This window comes from Hyperolius riggenbachi, chromosome 10, assembly GCF_040937935.1.
Source record: "Hyperolius riggenbachi isolate aHypRig1 chromosome 10, aHypRig1.pri, whole genome shotgun sequence".
Lineage (NCBI taxonomy): Eukaryota > Metazoa > Chordata > Amphibia > Anura > Hyperoliidae > Hyperolius > Hyperolius riggenbachi.
The window spans coordinates 60,845,299-60,863,806 of record NC_090655.1 but is presented as its reverse complement, the minus strand read 5'-3'; the positions used below and the strand labels follow the sequence as shown (position 1 = coordinate 60,863,806).

The following is an 18,508-nucleotide window of genomic DNA, read 5'->3' as shown; positions in this document are numbered from 1 at the left end:
CAGATTCCTCCTTCTTCTGCTCCGTTTTAGGAAGGCATAGGCCACTTGTGTAATTTGTGTAATAAGCCATTTTACGCGGCAGCTGTAAGAACGTCTGGAACTCTGGACGACTGGAGCTTATGTCACCCCGCAGGTGAGAAATCCTGCAGGTCAGCAGCACCTCCGTGTCTGGCCACTGTCTGACTGTACCCCATTCGTCGTGGCTCTAGGGAAGGCGGCATAGCTTCTGTTCCGTACGGCTCTACAGAAAGTAAGGGGCGTGGCCTCAGAGCCCTTCGCTCCAGCTATAGGGCGTGGCCTCACTTCTCGCCTCAGTAGTCGCGAGGGTGTGGCAATTATGTTCACCTCAGCTATCTGGGGGCGTTGCATCAGCACTGTGGGGCGTGGCCTCAGTTCCTTTGCAGGCTGGAGTATTTGGCAGTTATTTTCGCCTCAGCTCTGTGGGGGCGTGGCCTGTGTTCCTCCTCTGCAGGCTGGAGTATCTTGGCGGTTATTTTTTTTCCTCAGCTCTGTGGGGGCGTGGCTGCATTCTGAAAGGAATGACGCCATTTTGTCTCAATGGTCTGGCTTCCTAGCAGGTGAAATTGCTGCCCGAGGCAGAGTGATGCATGCCCTCCTCTGTGGACAGGTGAGCTCTCTCTATGGGCTGGGGCACACCGAGCGGGTTTTCAGGCGTTTTTGCAGCCGCTTGTGGCTGCGGATACGCTAAGGTAATGTATTACAATGGGGTGGGTCACACCAGAATGGGAGGCGGTTTGCTTAAACGCATACTCACGGGGTGAGGCATTTTTTGGATTGTGGAGGCGTTTCTGCCTCCAATGTAAAGTATAGGTAATACGCAAACCGCTCGGAAACACGCCAGTTCAGAGCGGTTTTGCAGTCGTTTTTGATACATAAGCTGTTCAGTAACAGCTTTACTGTAACCATATCTGAATTCTGCTACACAAAAACCGCTACCCAAAACCGCAAAATGCTAGCTGAAACACTACAGAAAAATAAGAAAAAGCGTTTCAAAATCTGCTAGCATTTTGCAGATCTGCTAGCGGGTTTTGGTGTGCACCGGGCCTCAATGAATAAGATACATTTAAGCCATCATAGGAATTATATAATTAGTTAAGAGGCGCTATTGATGAAAAAGGTCACTTTCTTACTGCTGCTACCTCACTGCTTTGGAGTACCCCAATCCTCAACTGAATTCAAGCGTCCTATATAATAAATTAAGATATGAGGAGCGCTGGATATGTTGTATAAAAAAAAAAAAAATCCAGTTTTATTCATAGATTAATTGCATCCAATATATATTTAAAACACACACACACTCACACTCACTTTCTCTCTTTCTCTTTTTCTCTTTCTATCTCTCAGTATACAGGGGCAGTGAGCCATATTTTCATTGTACTGTATGTGGGTATACGGGGCAGTGAGACATATTTTCATTGTACTGTATGTGGGTATACAGGGGCAGTGAGACATATTTTCATTGTACTGTATGTGGGTATACAGGGGCAGTGAGCCATATTTTCATTGTACTGTATGTGGGTATACAGGGGCAGTGAGACATATTGTCATTGTACTGTATGTGGGTATACAGGGGCAGTGAGACATATTTTCATTGTACTGTATGTGGGTATACAGGGGCAGTGAGACATATTTTCATTGTACTGTATGTGGGTATACAGGGGCAGTGAGGCCTATTTTCATTGTACTGTATGTGGGTATACAGGGGCAGTGAGGCCTATTGTCATTGTACTGTATGTGGGTATACAGGGGCAGTGAGCCATATTTTCATTGCACTGTATGTAGGTATACAGGGACAGTGAGGCATATTTTCATTGCACTGTATGTGGGTATACAGGGGCAGTGAGACATATTTTCAATGCACTGTATGTGGGTATACAGGGGCAGTGAGGCATATTGTCATTGCACTCTATGTGGGTATACAGGGGCAGTGAGACATATTTTCATTGTACTGTATGTGGGTATACAGGGGCAGTGAGACATATTTTCATTGTACTGTATGTGGGTATACAGGGGCAGTGAGCCATATTTTCTTTGCACTGTATGTGGGTATACAGGGGCATTGAGCCATATTTTCATTGTACTGTATGTGGGTATACAGGGGCATTGAGACATATTTTCATTGTACTGTATGTGGGTATACAGGGGCAGTGAGGCATATTTTCATTGCACTGTATGTGGGTATACAGGGGCAGTGAGGCATATCTTCTTTGCACTGTATGTGGGTATACAGGGGCATTGAGACATATTTTCATTGTACTGTATGTGGGTATACAGGGGCAGTGAGCCATATTTTCTTTGCACTGTATGTGGGTATACAGGGGCATTGAGCCATATTTTCATTGTACTGTATGTGGGTATACGGGGCAGTGAGCCATATTTTCATTGCACTGTATGTGGGTATACAGGGGCAGTGAGCCATATTTTCATTGCACTGTATGTGGGTATACAGGGGCAGTGAGGCATATCTTCATTGCACTGTATGTGGGTATACAGGGGCAGTGAGGCATATCTTCATTGTACTGTATGTGGGTATACAGGGGCAGTGAGGCATATTTTCATTGCTCTGTATGTGGGTATACAGGGGCAGTGAGGCATATCTTCATTGTACTGTATGCCCCACTGTGCCACTTTTCAGGTCCTTAGTGTGAAAGGGTCTTTGCCCAAATTTATAGTTTGTTTTTTCCAAGTGCAACCCCCAGACAGTTTTGTATCTTGTCTTATTGTTGTATATTTATTTATTCACAGTTTTGGAAACCTATTTCCAACCCAAACAAACATGTGTGCACTTATATTTACTTGTTTGCATGCTACTTGTGCAGTTTTTTTTTCATGATCTGTCAGCGGGATATAAATACAGAAAATACATGACGTGTATATTTAGTAATCGCCTCATGGTGATGAAAGTCTCTGGGGTTTTTGCTGAGGGCATTATTAGCATATAAGTTAAGTGTGTGTGTGCGTGTGTGTGTGTTTATGCGCACAACTTTCTATTCCATGGTACTTTCTAGTCCATGTAAATGAGATTTTATTTTGATTGGCTCTAGTTACAAGCTGCAGACAACAGGAAACTGTGGAATTTGCACTTCAACACACCAATGATCCACAGTGGTCTACTAATCGCAATCACTTTATTTAATATACTCTACAAACAAACCCCTCAAAAAAAAAACCCACTAAAAAGGGCAGCATGTGGTATGTATCACCCTTAGCCATATACACATCTGGCATGTGTCACACAAATGCGCATTCACATCACACACCCATGCATAATGTCCAATAAACTCCCGGGAGTAATGAGAAACTCATATAGTTCCAAAGAGCAAGGGAACAGTTATGCAAGGCTGTGTATTCCAGGTAATATGCTCTTCAGAGGGTATATACTAGAGCAGGGGTGCCCATTAGGTAGATCGCGAAGCCCTTTATGGTAGATCCCGACCCCCAATATAATTTTCCATTCTGTATACACAAGTGTGCTCCTAAAATTGTACATAGGTAGATCACTTTGACTTGCTAATTTTTTAAAAGTAGCTCACAAGCCGAAAAATTGTGGGCACCTCTGTACTAGAGCCACGAATCTCAGAATTGCAACAAAATGTCCAGCATCCGGTTAACACCTAATGCATTCAGATGGCAGCAACTCAGTTCATGACAGTAGGTAAAGGAGGCTTCAAATGGCTTAAGCGAGGCTAATATTGTACCATGATCACAGCGTGGCCTTTGGAGGGTTCTCACCACCTCCCACCTATGTAGGTCGGTGCCCAAAAGGGCTCTCACCCCCTTCAGGGATCGGTCCACCGTCATACAGCCACTTCAATTGCGTGTACATTCCACCGGCCAGCGCTGGCCTGGTACGATAAGTCCTCACTCGCTGCTTTAGCGCTTGGTATAATTAATTTTGAATTTTCACTCCAGCCAGAATTATTTGTATCTCGTTAACCCTTTGTAGTAGTGAGGAGAGAGGCTTTCATCTAAGGGCACCTGAAGTAAGAGGGATATGGAAGCTTACCTATTTATTTCCTTTTAAACAATACAAATTGCCTGGCTGTCCTGCTGGTTCTCTGTCTCTAATACATTTAGCCATGGACCCTGAACAAGCATGCAGGTCAGTTGTTTCTGACAGAAATCTGACCATATCAGCCACATACTTGTTTCAGGTGTGTGATTTAGATACCACTGATTCTGGAATGATCATCAGGACTGCCAGGTAACTGGTATTGTTTAAAAGGAATTAAATATGTCAGCCTCCATTTCCCTCTCAGTTCAGGGGTACTTTAAACATTTTCCCAGCCCTTTCATCTTTTTACACTCTACAACCCCTCCCACCATAGTGATATACATTCCCCGCCCACCCGGTCTCCATCGTCATGACAGGTACCTCATATGGTCCTCCATCCAGCATTTTGACAGCATAATTGCCTGCAACTCTCAATGACTGCCACCCTTGTACAGCACTGCATGCAGAACACAACACTGTATGTATAGAAGGGAGAAATGGTTGTCTGTCATTCTTGGATGGTAGACTGGGTGAGCAGGATCGAGGGGAGGGAGGTGTCAGTACTGGTGGTGAGCTGTGCAGGGTGGGTAAGTGTGTCTATCAAGGAAGTTGAGCTGTAGAAGAGAGCAAACTGTTGCTAATGGTAAAGGAAAAGGTGTCACTACTGGGGAATGGGACTGAGTTGTAGTGGGAGGTTTCATTATTGGGGAAGGTGGAGGGGGGGGGGGGACTGCGAGACCAGGCTGTCATCATTAAGGTGGGGTGAGCTGTACAGGGCGGCAATCTTTCCCTCACACTCTCCCTCCCAGTTTTCAAGAGCAGGGTCCCTCGGAGGATGCGATCGCTGACCTCCTGGAAAATGCTTGTGCAGCGCACAAAGTCTCTTGCATGCCTGGCAAGGAGCTACGCAACAGCAGTGGTGTGAAGGCTTATTTAAACCCTGGCCAATGCTGTCCTGTTATAGCAGTCATGGGGTGCTTTCCTGCCATTCTGACCTTTGGCAGTTATTCTGCTGATTCCTCCAATCAGTCCTGCCTGTCAATCTTGCCTATTCTGCCAATCAGTCCTTCCAGTGTTGTCCTGACTCCTGTTCACTGCAGGGCTCACCCCTTCCTGATTTTTTTTTTCCCATCACCAATGGGGCAATCTTGGGGTTCACCACCAGGGAGCAAGGTGTGGAAGCACATCATCCCTTGCAGGATGCTCTGGTGAAGTCTGTTGGCCACTTAGACTCCATTCCCTGGGAAAGCCTACGTCCACCACTGGTGCAGGAATCAACTGAGCCTTGATGGTTTCACTACTGGGGACTGAGGGGACAAGCTGTCCTACATAGAGGGTCAGCTGAATGGGGTGTCTAGTTACCTCTTTCTACATGGTGGTGTCAGCTGTCACTGTGCAGGGGATGAGGAGAGAATATATAGTATGAGTAGTTGTATTGGAAAGGTTAACTTTACTATCATTGGGCTCTATTCTCAAAGAGCCAAATTTTCCGCAAAATGTTACCGCTATATTCCCGCCGGCGGTAAACTCCGCACTTTTTCCACATTCACTAATATTTTCCGCATGTTTTCCGCATGCGGGAAAAAAGATGCGGAAACAGGCATTATTCATGCGGGAATCATGCGGTAAAAAGGTCGCATGAAAAAGTGTTTAAAAAAAAAAAGTTAAAGTCCACCAAGCACAGCCCTTAAGCCTCCACACTTCATTAAAGTCAATGGGATGCGGAATATATCACCTACTACTTGTAGGTGATAAAAATTCGGTAATTAACGAAGAAATGATGCGCCTGAACATCTTTGAGAATTGATCTTTTATTGCGGAAAATACCGACTTTTGCGGAAATTTTACCGCATGAATCCCGCACTTTTATCACACTTTTTCCGCATGCGGAAAAAACATGCGGAACATTTTGAGAATCCCAACTTGCCGGTATTTTGGGTGCAAACTTCCCGCATGTACTTTACCGCATGCGGAAAGTCTTTGAGAATAGAGCCCATTGTGGGAGAAAGTTATTTGCAGACAACTCCACAGATTTTTACAAGGAGTCAGTCCAGGAACCTAATGAGCCAGTAACTATGGGGTTAAATATGTGCAGCTTATCTTGGGTGGGGAGAGTCCAAACATCAAGTGAGAACATTACAGACCAGACAGATTTGGTAAAGTACTGACTATTGAGGGGTTGAGGCCCATACACACTTGCAATCAACGTCACAAAGCGGGACCCAATCCCTCGGGCGACATTGCAGGGTCGAAGCTGTGCAGATGCAGACGTGCTCGCTTGCTTTGTGGGGTGGGGGGGGGATAAGTGGAGGACAGTGTTGTCGCTCGGCCAAAGTGATACGCCAGGATGGATCGCTGGGTGAGTGACGAGGGGCATTAGGGGCTGCCGTACACGCGCTGGATTCTCGGCAGACGTAGTTGCTATTGGTTTTCTGAGCCAAGTTTCATCTGGCGTGCGTACGTGGCTTTTAAGTGTTCAATCAGGGATTATGTTTTGTGTTGCCGCTCTGTCAGGAGTTGTTAGATTTAAGATTAAGACCCTTTTCACACCGGTGCAGTGGGTCATTTTACCGCAACTCATCGCTATGCTAATGAAAGCCTATGGGTGCTTTCATACAGCATGCGGTACGCTGGAAGTCCCTGATCTACCGCGAGCTCATACTGATGTTACTGCCTGACCTGGGGCGAGGTGCAGCGGACTGGAAGTCATGACAGTCTATTGCGCTTCAGGGTTTGCCAAAATGTTGGTGTTGCGGCGTGCATGCGCAGAAGCGTATTTTTACGGTACAATTACATATTTCTGAAACTGGAAATCGTCACTTTCTGTTTGGATCTGAGCAGAAGGGGATTACCGCATAATAATGCAATAATCTCTGAGAACCTGTTTTTGGTAGTGCGTTGTGGCCCCCGGGCAGCACCACAACGCTGCTGACAATCCATAGTGTGAAGCCAGCCTCAGATGGAAATGTATGTTTATGAGAAAATTAAAGTGGAAAATTTGGCATCATTTAAGGAGACCCGCAAACAGTTAAACAGTTAAAAGGTTAAGCAGGAGGTTAGATCAGAGGATGGGCACATTCCAGATAAATAAAAAAAGTAAAAATAAGAATGATCCTCCGGTACAGAATGCAACCCTTGAGGTATTTGAACATAGGATATTATCGTTCCAGGAGAAATTGTAGGATGATGCTAAATATTCCCGCAGACATACTTGACTAAGCAGGAAAAAAGCCTTGTCTTAAAACATGTTCCAGTGTGGTGTATACAAAAGCAGATAAAGGGGGAGCTTTGCTTTTACAAAATAAAACTGCTTATGTGGAAAAAATCCTTGAGGCCGGTTGCACACCTGAGGTTTGTGATGCGGTTTGTGATGCGGTGCGAGTACTGCATACATTAGGCTTCATATGACCCTGTGCCACTGTGCAGCGGCAGGTTCATATGCATAGGCCCCGGCTAGTGATGTACTACCCGCTGGGCAGGAAGTATGTCACTGAGATTCACCACATCGCACTGTGTTCCCATCATGCACACTTGTTGAGTCACCCATTGACGTGCATTGCTACATAATCTGTGCGGTAGATACGGATCATGGGGTAACTGCTGCAATTTTGACGCAAAGACTGCATCGCATTTGGATACTTCTGGTGCACCGTGTCACATTGTGTGAACTGTGCAAATCTCCATAGACTTGCATGACCCTTGCAGCATGGAAGAGAAGTGAGGGGCTGCAGTGTGCTAGGAGCCTGAAGAGGAACTGTAGCAAACATAATGTAGTATTTATTCACTTATTTTTTACAATATTCATGTGTAAATTATTAGTCGCCATTTGCCCACTGTAAAACCTTTCTTCCTGATTTACATTCTGATTGATTCTGACAGGTTGTGACATCTTTTCTACTGGCAGGTGATCTCTGCAGAATGTGCCCTGAAGCCAGTACAAAATTTACCTGGTCTCACAGAATGCTCGGGGGGGACTAAACATCAGTCTATGGCTAGGCTAAACATCACTGGGAGGGCATTGGTAATAAACAGCAGTATATAGATCTAGGAAGTGTTTCTGAAACCAGGATATTTAATGTGCAAGTGGATATCCTGAATAATTTACTGCATTCTACTATATGTCACTACAGTGCCTCTTTAACCAATTAAAGGCTGTTAATACCTATTTGTCTTTGTCCGTTCTTTACTTACCTTGGGCCTCTTCCAGCCCTTAGAAGCCTTCTGGGTCCCTTTCCCACTGGCGGCCCGCAAAGCTTCTGCGCATGCGCAGGTGTGCTGCACAAGCGCCTAATGTCGTGGGCGGGTTTGCGCATGACCAGCTCTGCACGCACGCACGCACAGAAGCGCTGACCCGCCGATGGGTCGGTGAGCTTTGCGGGCGGCCAACAGAGCACCAGAGCTGTGGCAAAGGTAGACTTCTAAAGGTGGCCACACACCATACAATAAAATGATCTGATTTTACAGCAATTCGATAAAAACGATCGGATCTCCCGAAATAATCGAAAGCTTTTTTTTTTCATAGACTGAAAAATCCGATCGGATTTCTCGTTTTCTTCAATTTTTATCGATCCAGAATGCCTGATATTTTTCTTCAATCTTCCTAAAGATTGTATGGTGTGTGGTAGATTGCCAATTTGTTAATATACACACCCTAGCAATTTTCTCAGTTTCCAATCATTTTTATCATGATTGGGGAAAAAATTGAACATAGGTGTGTGGTACATTGGTCCTATTTTTGAAATGTTACAATCAGTCAGAAAAATTGATTGCAATTCTTAAATTGAACAGATATTTAAAAAATTGTATGGTGTGTGGCCACCTTAAGGGCTGGAAGAAACCCCAGGTAAGTAAAGATTGTGTTCCTTTTTCACTTTGGGAGTCCTTTAAAAAGAAAATTAATACTTTGGTTCCTGTATTTAAAGGGACTCCGAGCTCAGAAAAAAAAGGAAAGCTGTACTCACCAGGGGCTTTTTCCAGCCCAGTGCTGGTCGGGAGGTCCCACGCCGGCGTCCTGGCTCCTCTTCTTCACCCCGCTCCGGAATGGCTGGCAGGCCGCAGCCCGGGCGACACTCTCCCGTGTGTCGGGCTGCTTCTTCCGCATATGACGCGGATTACGTCACACGCCGGCCGCCTCGCGTCATCCCGGCGGCCGGCGTGAAAGTACTGCGCATGCGCGAACAAAGCGCGCATGCGCAGTACTTTCACGCCGGCCGCCGTGATGACGCGAGGCGGCCGGCGTGTGACGTAATCCGCGTCATATGCGGAAGGAGCAGCCCGACACTCGGGAGAGTGTCGCCCGGGCTGCGGCCTGTCAGCCATTCCGGAGCGGGGTGAAGAAGAGGAGCCAGGACGCCAGCGTGGGACCTCCCGACCAGCACTGGGCTGGAAAAAGCCCCTGGTGAGTACAGCTTTCCTTTTTTTTCTGAGCTCGGAGTCCCTTTAAGTGATTTAAGCAATTCTTATGTTGCTGTACCCACGTTGGGCTGACAGCCTGATTCTCGACCATGGTGGTTATTATTGTTGGCCATGGCCAATTTCAGACCAGCGTGGATAGGGGTCTTAATATCGTTCCACTCCTGTACCAGTTGGCCATCATCATTACTATTAAAATGTATATAGCGCTCACCGCTGACCCCTTCCACAACACTTTTACAGAGTATATATTGTCTTGTCACTAACTGTCCCTCAGAGGAGCTCACAATCTAATCCCTGCTATAGTCATATGTCCATCATAGTATAGGGCAATTTGTCCTTGCACTGACTTTCATAAGTCTGAATCCTAATATGGAGTAAGCATGAACCTCAGACATTGCATAGAAAGCAGTGTCGCCACTCCCACTAATGCATTGTTTTGCAGTGAGAGTCAATATTGGACTGCTGCTTTTTTGGGGGGGGGGTTGTGCTTCCCCAATCGTTAAAGCACATCAATTCAGCAGGATTCAGCATCCTATTTTTGGTTTGGGTGTTTGGATTCAGGCACCAAATCATGAGCAGGCTCTACCATAATCAGCTGGAGGGCTTATTGGCTACCGACAGAAGGATATTGTGCCAGACGCTGATGATAGAAACTGATGACAAAAGGCAATTGTCCGTTAGTTCTATCCAGGCCTGTTGAGTCGGTACAAAAATCCGCCGACTCCGACTCTTCAGTTTAGGATTCCACCGATTCCGACTCCTCTAATTTGCATATTACAATCTAGTTGATTGAAAGTGTGTAACGTGAAATGCATCTCTTAACTGCCAACGCTCATGAATTTTAAAAGACAACTGAAGTGAGAAGGATATAAGGATATGTAGACTGCCATATTTATTCCCTTTAGTCATAGACTAAAACTAGACCTTGGTAAGAGTACTTGTAGAAGGTACAGTCAGGAACAAAGAACATCTATCAGTCCCTAGGCAATGTAACTGTGGGTACATGTAAGAGCGATGTGCAGGTACTCTGCAGGAGAATGAGGGTATTCTTCCTCTATCAGGCCCAGTGCACACTGAGATGTTTTGGATGCGATCCGCCGGCCGCATCCGCCTGGCTAATGTATTTCAATGGGCTGGTGCACACCGGCGGTTTGAACAAGTCTCCCTAACACTGCTACTGCCTATAGAGCAAGCCCCAGTGGTTGCAGCTCTGGCGTTTTGAGTCCGCCAGGAGAAAAGCGCAATGTAAATGTTCTGTGTTTGTCTGTGTGTTTGTTCCTCCAGCCCCCTTCAGGCTAATCAGTCCCTCGCTGTCCTCCTCCGCCACCTGGATCTTCTGCTATAGGTCCAGGTACTTAAAGTTAACCTCCAGACTAATAATCTACTCAGCAGCACTGAAAAGGCTTGGTTTTTCTTACATAAGCCTAATTTTTAGCTTTACAAAAGCTGAACTCCGCCCCATCAAAGAAAACTGCCCAGGCATTTTTCCCCTGATGCTGTGCAAAGCATGATGGGATTTCCTATGTTGTTGTTCACGTTGCCTAGCAACTGGGAGGGGTGATCAGAACACAGGACAGTTGGAACTGTGTCTCATGCTCCCTGTCACCTCCTTTCAACCAAAAAGATGGCTGCCCTCATGAAATCAAACATTTGCCTGTTCTTTTAAAACAGGGTGGGTAAGAGATTATATTACCCATCTATTTTAATGAACATAACTAGTGTAACTTAATGACAGTATGCTTGTTTAGGCTGAAGTTCCTCTTTAAGCCAATCTGGCGTAGTGCGCATGCACACACTCCACCGCCGGGAGCGTACTACACCTGCGCAGCACTATTGCGCAGGTGCAGAATGTTCCTGGCTGTGGAAGTGACACGTGGCCGTACTGCGCTTACTGGCTGAATTACTGGGGCAAAAGATCCAGGTGGCGGAGGAGGACAGCGAGGAACTGATTGGCCTGATGAGTGCTGGAGGAAGCCCCAGGTATGTATAAAACTTTTTTTAATTCGTAGTCGCCAAACTAAATTTTAACATCTCAAATTATTTGATTTCATGAGCAAAGAGAGTGCATACGTTTGCATAAATCCGCATCAACGCAGAATTATTTGCATGTCATTGACCATCGGTGCATTTTTTTCCCGACTTCCAAGTACCCAAAAATGCTCCGACTCGAACTCCACGGCCCTGGTTCTGTCAGTTATGGTTAGTGTTTGGGCCGGTTTACAGTGATTGCACTGTGTCAGCACATCAGTTGCCGGGCAGATTCTGTGCTTTTCTCCGTGTTGTAGCAATGCATCTGCTGTGCTCTGAAACAGCAGCAGAGACGATGTGCGCTGCAATGGAGGGTTTGCTGTTATATTGTATTAGCACCACATCTGGGCGGCATCTGTTTCACTGACACAGGGCATGCACTGTAAACTGGCCCTTGAGGAGGATAGCTTTAGTTGTTAGGGTTAGAGGATTTAAAGGGTAAGAAACCTGAATGGGTTATTATTTTATTGGGTAGGTTAGGGTTAGGTGTCAGGAAGAGATTACTGTTAAGTAAAGGTCAAGTGTCGAAGTGGTAATAATTTTGTATTGTACACTTTTTATATTTGCATAGCACAATTAAAGGCTTGGCAACCGTGCCGACTGTCCTCTCCACCTTTGCTAATTATCTACAACAACACTTTTTAAATTTAACATGACAGTTGAAAAACTGAGTCAGAACAAATGTTCTATTTTATTTACCCCTTTAAATAAAATTATTCATGGGATAAAATGCTGCCCAAGGATTTTAGTTTGTCCTAAAAAAAAACAATACATATGGTGTTATAATTAACAATAAAGTTACTGCCCGTTAAATGGAGATAAAACTAAAAAGTAAAACTGCTTTTGCCCTTAAAGAGGAACTTCAGCCTAAACAAACATACTGTCATTAAGTTACATTAGTTATGTTAATTCAAATGCATAGATAGGTAATATTATCTCTTACTCACCCATTTTTAAAAGAACAGGCAGATGTTTGTGATTTCATTGGGGAAGCCATCTTTTTGGTTGAAAGGAGGTGACAGGGAGCATGAGACACAGTCCCAACTGTCCTGTGTCCTGACCGCCCCTCCCAGCTGCATGCTAGGCTTCAAATCTCAGATTCAAAATGAAAAAAAAAAAACAAATTTGCGCCAACACAGCAGAAGGAGAACTCAAACATCGGAAATCCCATCATGCTTTGCACAGCATCAGGGGAAAAGTGCCCTGTCAGTTTTTTTGGGTGGGGCGGAGCTTAGCTTCTGTGCAGCTAAAAATGAGGCTTGGGTAAGAAAAACAAAGTTCTGATGCTGTGAAACTTAAACAAAAACGCCAAGCCTTTTCAGTGCTGCTGAGTAGATTTTTAGTCTGGAGGTTCATGTTAAAGGGAAGGTCCAAGCAAAATAAAAAAATGAGTTTCACTTACCTGGGGCTTCTACCAGCCCCATGCAGCCATCCTGTGCCCTCGTAGTCACTCACTGCTGCTCCAGTCCCCTGCTGGCAGCTTGCCGACCTCGGAGGTCGGCGGGCCGCATTGCGTACATTTTTACGCATTCCCGCTAGTGCAGGAACACTAACACATACATTTTTACGCGTTACTGGTTCAATGCGTACATTTTTACGCATTGAACCAGTAATGCGTAAAAATGTATGTTAGTGTTCCTACACTAGCGCGAATGCGTAAATTTTTTTTTCTTTTGCTTGGACCTTCCCTTTAAAGAGAACCCAAGGTGGGTTTGAAGAATATTATCTGCATACAGAGGCTGGATCTGCCTATACAGCCCAGCCTCTGTTGCTATCCCAAACCTCCCTAAGGTCCCCCTGCACTCTGCAATCCCTCATAAATCACAGCCACGCTGCTGACAAACAGCTTGTCAGACCTGGCTGTGTTTATCTCTATAGTGTCAGTCTGCTGCTCTCCCCGCCTCCTGCAGAACTCCAGTCCCCGCCTGCATCCCTTCCCTCCCTGCTGATTGGAGGGAAGGGACGGGGGCAGGGACCGGAGCTATGCAGGAGGCGGGGGAGCAGCTGAGACTGACACTACAGATGTAAACACAGCCTCACAGCATGGCTGTGATTTATGAGGGATTTAAACACACCTCGGGTTCTCTTTAAGGGGAAAATAAGGTATAGATGTGAAGTGGTTAAATAAATCTGTACTGTATAACCACCTACGGGATTCCAGTTTTTAATTTGGTCTTAAATATTAGAATATATCAGTACAATGGTTGTTGTTGAAAATTATGCTGCTTTCTTTTTATTCCATTTTCATATTTCAATAATTTTAGCATCAACTCTACCCCAGCAGGTGGCTGCAGGCTTCGGCACTGTCCTTTCTTTTTTACAACTTATGTAGCATTTTGAGGCTGTTTGTGTAAATGCTAAGAGAAACATCCCAAATCTTCCAATCCATAATGACCACCATTGTTCTCTGTCACATTCGAGAGGGGAGAATGTGGGCAGCCCCAGCGAGTAACTCAAGAATCCTAAACAAGAGTTTTTATGAGGAAAAGAATGGGCTGAACAGGTGCCAGGGGGACTCTCTCGGAGAGCACACAGCTGGGCCAGTGACTCTTCCTGCAGGCTCCACACTTCACCGACAGCAGGGAGCATAACATGGGGGGCTAGTTCACAGCCAAGTCCTGGATTTAATGGCCGCAGGATGCCTGCTCCATTCCAACTGGCCCTGTCATAATTCTAGCAAATATATGCGTTTGTGCTGCCTTTAGGAAAGCTTTGACACCTTATTTTTAAGATGTTGGATTCTTTGTAATATCTGTATATCATGATGATGATATAAACTTTTGTGTACAGCTGTATGCAAGTGTTTGGCTGGATATTTATGTGATTAGTTAACCTTTTAATTGAGCAGCAGTGGTCAAATGAATCAAGGAGTTAAATTTACAAAAAAGTTAAAATGGTTCATTTTTAATTTCATATACTTCAAGCAGTTAAGTGTACTGCTGTCAGCCATCCGTCTAACCATCAAGTTCCCACCAGCAGTAGTTTTTTTTATCTATTAAGGTGTTCTGGATGCAAGCTATTGAAATCTATGCTCTATTTATGTCCTCCTATCTCTGCCAGGGTGTAGATTTCAGTAGACTGCCTCCATGCAGGCATGGGCTCACAAGTTGTTACGAGTCCCTAAGGACTCAAATTCGTGATTTAAATGAAGCTTAATTGTCTCAGGTGTGCGGCTGGATCTTAAGGGGTTAGTTACCCATAAGTCCGTGGTGCTCCCTGTCCTCCAAACTGCTTGCATGTGTCCTATTGGACGCATTGCAAGTCTCACCACACACTTCCTCCTTCTGAAGGAGGAAGTGCGCGAAGTGAGGCTTGCAATGCATCCCATCTCATCTTCCTTTACGTATAGAAAATACAATTATTCTTGGGAGAAAGTACTTCTTAAAAGACTCATTTCTCCCGGAAAAAAAGCCCCAAAATAAAACATAGCATACTGAAGAGTCTCAAGTGGTGATAAAGCTATTGCTGATTGAATTGGGACTAAAATGTCGCAACTGCTCTGGTCCTTAAAGTGGTCTGAAAGTCAGCATTTCTACTTTGCTCTAAAAGATTCCTTTGGCACTTTGTCCTGCAATTTAGCTTCAAATATGCATCCAAACGGGAGATAACAGTATCTTTTTTTTTTTTTTTTGCATTCCAATGTTGATACATGTATGTAAACACAGTGTTAGGCCCCATTCACAGCGTTAAAGCGCTAGTGCCATAATACCCTATGGGCCCGTTCTCACTTGGACGATTTGCGTTAATCAGTTTGCAGGAGTCCAGCAGCCAGCCAATCAACATGCGAGGAATGAAGTTGCATGGTGATTAGCTGGATGCAGGACTCCTGCAAACTAACTGAGGGAGTGAAGGTGTGATCGCCGGGACAAGGTGATTATGCGCACGCTGAATCCTCACTGTAGCTAACCCTTCTCTCTCCACCTCCGCTGCTCAAACCAGTTCACTCTCCCCCGACCCCCGCTGCCTAGCCCACGCTACCTTGATCCTCCGCTGCCTAACACTCTCCCCCCGACCCCCGCTGCCTAACACTAGCCGCCATGCCTGAGCGTGTACGAGCCGCGACTAGCAGCAAGGAGGGTAAATCAAGGCGCTCGCTATTTATCGGATGCCACAGTTTAACTTCCTTGTTGCTAATTGCAGCTTGTACTATTTCAGCCCATGCTCCAATTTTTAACGTTCGTAACGCTAAATAGCCTTTTACATAACGCGTCAATGATTTATACATCTGTGCTGTGTGCCATTTTTATCTGATACCCCGGGCAAGGTACTTCAGGAGGGGGCAGCGGTGGATCGGGCTGGCTGAGGAGTATAGGGTAAGGCTCATTAGAATCCATAGACTTCCCTCTTCTGATGTAAGTATCTGGATTTTTATTTTAATTAAAGTTACAGATTCCCTTTCCTTTCCCTTATGTCGGTACTGTAAGGGTTAATGTATTATTTACTCAATAATAATAATAAAACATTTTACGCACGCACGCACGCACACACTCTGTGACTTGCAAAGTGCCAGTTGCTTGCGCTACACATATAGCTGTAGTAAGTATAGCAGCAGGTTTCAAAGCTGATTAGTAGTGAGACTTTGGCAGCAGCAGTACCACTGCTCCGTATAGATATGTCAGTTTGAGAACTGACAGCTGCTCACTGTGTAGATACAAGATGGCTGGTCTGCTAGGGGTTAAGATCTACCCAGACGTATAAGTGATGCTTAAAGAGGGACTGTAGTGATATTAATGTAAATAAATATATATATATATATATATATATATATATATATTACACACACACACAGGTTATATATGTTACGGCCAGAACCCCACTTCTAGTTCTGGCCGGCCACTTCGGGTTCTGGCCGGCCAATGTGTGAAGTGGCCGCTGCGCTGCGGCCAATGGGAGGAATGGAATGATTCATGTAAAATGAATGTATCTTCTGGCCGCAGCGCAGCGGCCAAATGTATCGCAACCTAGTTCATTTAATGACATTAAGCCGGCGGCAATGAAACAGATGAAGCCGCCGACTTTTGCCCTGCCTCTCTCTCTACTCCACCCCCCCACCCCCCCCACCCCTCTCTCAGGGAAAGCAGAGCGGAGAATGCTGCAGACATTGCTTCTGCCAGCACCCACTCTGCAAGAACGGCAGGCTTCCCTGCTGCGACGAACGACTCCGGAGGGGACACGCGTGTCCCCACCGGCTGCCAATAGTAAGAGAAGGAGAGAGAGGCAGAGCAAAAGCCGGCGGCTTCATCTGTTTCATTGCCGCCGGCTTAATGTCATTAAATGAACTAGGTTGCGATACATTTGGCGGCCAGAAGATACATTCATTTTACATGAATCATTCCATACACGCACACACACACACGGGTTGAACAAAATAATGGAAACCCCTAACATTTTGGCATCATAATCTTTGAACATGTTTTAAGCAATCAAAACTTGACACTTTATTTTTGTTATTTGATCTGTTTATTTAAAATAATTGTTTTTTACAGATATTAAAACCAAAGTTAAGTTAGTTATAAATTATAAAAATGGCAGATCTCTCAGACTTTCAAAGAGGCCAAATTGTTGGTGCTCGTATGGCAGGCGCTACTGTAACAGAAACTGCCCAAATGCTTGGCATTTCAAGAAGTACTGTCTCAAAAGTAATGACTGCCTTTGAAAGAGAAGGAAAACATCCTCAGCAAAGCACAGTTGTGGCCGAAAGTTGAAGTTGTCTGAGAGAGACCGTCGGACTCTGAATCGAATTGTTAAAAAAGCTTGCAAGACCACAGCTCTTAAAATCACTGCAGAGCTGAATGAACACCTACATAACCCAGTTTCCACAAAAACTGTTCATCTGGAGCTGCACAGATCTGCATTCCACGGAAGAACTGCAATTAGAAAACCTCTGCTTTCAAAGACAAGCGTTTAGAGCAGTGTAGAAACCACCAGAATTGGTCCCTTGAGCAGTGGAAAAATGTGATTTTTCTCTGACGAATCATCGTTTACCTTATTTCCGGCCGAGTGTACGTTTGGAGACAGCTGAAAGAAGCATTTCATCCAGACTGCCTTCTCCTGTGATGATCTAGGGTGCTATTTCTTAGAAATCCGCCGGGCCAATGATTTCCCTTCATGGAAGAATTAACAGCAGAGACTATTTAGGAATTTTGGGCGACCAAGTTCATCCTATGGTTCAAGAACTCTTTCCGGAGGGGAATGCGATCTTTCAAGATGATAATGCTCCCCTCCAATCCATACAGCTAGAATTATTAAAGAATGGCATGAGGAACATTCTAATGAAGTTGAGCATCTCCTCTGGCCACCACAATCCCCAGACTGCAACATTATTGAGCATTTATGGTCGTTATTAGAGATTCAAGTAAGAAGTCGATTTCCGCCGCTATCATCTCTAAAAGAACTGGAGGGTGTTTTAACTGAAGAATGGGCTAAAATTCCTTTTGGAAACCATTCACAATTTGTATGAATCAATACCTCCGAGAATTGAGGCTGTAATTGCCGCAAAAGGTGGACCTACACAATATTAAAATATATTTTGTTGATTTTCAAGGTGTTTCCATTATTTCCTGTGTGTAAAATATAAATATATATATCCCCCTAATTAATTCAGTGTTTGCTCATTGTAAAATCTTTACTCACCTGAATTTACATTCTGAAATTTACCACAGGTGGAAACATATTTAGTTCTGTGAGGTACAGCCTTGCGGAATGTTTGTTTTTGAGGATTCCAGAGCCAGTAGAAAAGGACTTTGGGCTGGTGTGCACGAGCGGTTCTGAGCTTTTTTTAAAATGCTTTCGGGGGGAAAACCAGTTGGCTAATGTTAGTCAATGGGCTGGTGCACCAGAGCAGCTCGTTTTCCCCCAAAACGCAAACTCTGGTCCTGCAGCGTTTTTGAGATTTCTGAGGTGTTTCTGCCTCAATGTAAAGTATAGGAAAGTGGAAAACTTCTCTGAAAAACGCTAGAACAGAGCGGTTTTCCAAGCATTTTTGTTACAGAAGCTGTTCAGTTACAGTTTTACTGTAACAATATATAAAATCTGCTACACAAAAACGCG

The 18,508-nt window shown here is 44.9% G+C and overlaps 1 protein-coding gene across 2 annotated transcripts in view; it reads left to right on the top strand.

Moving 5' to 3' along the window:
• Positions 1-525: 525 nt before the first annotated feature.
• The window catches only part of RBM20 (RNA binding motif protein 20), a 534,741-nt gene continuing 516,758 nt past the window's right edge, over positions 526-18,508 (top strand). For both annotated transcript variants that reach the window (XM_068258701.1, XM_068258700.1), the window contains exon 1: positions 526-628. The gene's annotated coding sequence lies outside the window, so the exon portion shown is untranslated. The remainder of the gene's footprint in view (positions 629-18,508) is intronic.